Below are 2,371 nucleotides of genomic sequence, written 5' to 3' on the forward strand. Positions count from 1 at the left end.
GTTTACTTTTTGACAATTAACAATATTATAAAAAATCTAAGTGGAACTCGATGCAATTTTTTTAGGCCTTTTCAAAGTGGGTTTTTAAGTATTGAAAATCCGAAAAATTGTCGAAAGTTTAACACATATTAAAAAAAAGGAACAATGTTTTCCAATCAAAATATGAAAAAGTATTGCAAAAGTACAAACCTTTACGAAGAGATTTCATTTTTAAACGAGTAAATAAATTGAGTTATCGTGAAGCAACACGTTTTTTTAAGACGATATGTTATCGTGCGACGCTCATTTAGAGATATGCGAAGCAGCTCATACCGGTGAGCAGCTCCGAACTGATCAGCTCACTAAAGGGAATCGATTCAATGTATCAGCTCATCAGCTCATTTAGATTGAACTGAAGGTTAGTTTTGGGAGCCGTTTTTGCGCCGTTTTTTCGCGCCGTTTTTCTTTCATATGCATGATCGAAATAATTGATGCACAAAGAACAATGCTATGCGAACTAACTTTTTCGCGAATTATTATTCTGTCACATTTGAGAATATCTGCAAAAGTGGCATCTCTGAATGTACCTTAGCCTACTGAGTGAGAGGTAAGATTTCTTATTGACAATGGCTCATTCAATCTGTTAAAGAAGGATAAATACACATTTGGAAGAACGAACAAAAGCTCATGCACACATTTCTTCTCATTTATGAATCGCTCTTCAAGAGCCGAAAATCCGTTCAGCTCGTAGCATGTTTCCACCTTACCAGCAGGGATGCCAGGTCATTTTTTCAAAAATCTGTGATCAAGCCAAAAACCTGTCTGTGCAAAATCTGTGCACGTTTCCCCGTTTCCATAATAACTAATCGGAATCATTTTGGTAAGCAAAACTAGGTCTCACTATTTCCTAACGCTCAGTAATTTTTGGTGCTAAACTGTGATCAATTTCAAAAATCTGTGATCGATTTCAGAATCTGTGTAAATCTGTGACCATTTTCAGAAATCTGTGAAAATCTGTGCCATTTTTTTAATGTGTGCAAAAGGTTGAAAATCTGTAAAACACAGATTAATCTGCGAACCTGGCATCCCTGCTTACCAGTGCGGTGAACTGGTGAGCTGTGGTTCTTTTAAAACGAGCTGTGAGCTATCAGCTCACTTTAAAGATTCGATTCACTGGAATAGCTCAGGAGCGAATTGCACATCTCTAAGCTCACTGCAAAAGTGAGTTACAGAAATAGCAGACGCGTGACGCCTCCGTTTCTTAACCATTCATGGTTTCAGCAAGGCCATAGTTAAAATCAATCACACGAATAGTACTCTGGATATAAAATAAATTGGATTAGGAATATAATTTCCTAAAAGTATTGTAAAAATTTGCTGCATTAAGATGAATATTTCGCTTCGGTACAAGGTTTCCTAGGTAAAAATAGGTAAAATGATGTATAACTTTTCCAGAAAAAAGTCAACCTATTACCTTCTACAAAATTATGGGATTTTATATTTTCTACAATTATTCCAAACAAAATTTGTAAAAAAATTACTTGAAACGAGTTATGCTTAGAAAACTAGTTTTAAGGGGGTTGTCATAATTCAATAACTGAAACTAACTTTGGAATGCCCTGAAAAAAGTTCCATCGAGTTCCACTTAGATTTTTTTTATGGTATTGAGCATATCTTTTCCTATAAATTTTATAAAAATCAGCTGCATAAAGTTGCATATTTCGCTTCGGTGTAAGGTTTTATCATAGACAAAAAAAGGTAAAATGTTGTATAACTTTGCCACGAAAGATTAAACCTATGAACTACCTTCAACAACAATATGGAATTTTTTATTTTTTTCAATTATTCCAAACAAAGTATACATAAAAAATAACTTGAAACAAGTTATGAATAAAAAATTGATTTTAACGGGGTTAGCACAAAAACGCTTTGTATATCCGAAACGGTGCAACCTAAACTTTTGGTATATTTGACAAAGTAAATTATTTTTAATAGTTCTAAAAGTTTGTCGAAGAAAAAAATTTTCTATCTCTTCAGAAAAAATAGTTATGGTTATATTATTTGTCAAAGTAGGTCATGAACAATTAGGGATAGAATCAAATTACGCGGTATATATTCGTAAATAATTTCTTAAAAGCAACTATATGCATTAAAAGAACGGTTTGGCAGCTACTGATTTATGTCCACGTTTTTATTGATGCGAACCACTGTGCATCGTAACGATCGAGTTATGGAACGGTTCATTTGGTCAACTGCGGGAAAACGGGTATATACACTTCTATTTAATATCCAAAACTATTAAAATAACTTTTGAGACGATTTCCAGATCAACAAGCTAATTTGGGTGACCGAAGCGTTGTCACAGGGTGGCAAGTGACCGGGAAAACCGGGA

This window comes from Malaya genurostris, chromosome 2, assembly GCF_030247185.1.
Source record: "Malaya genurostris strain Urasoe2022 chromosome 2, Malgen_1.1, whole genome shotgun sequence".
NCBI lineage: Eukaryota > Metazoa > Arthropoda > Insecta > Diptera > Culicidae > Malaya > Malaya genurostris.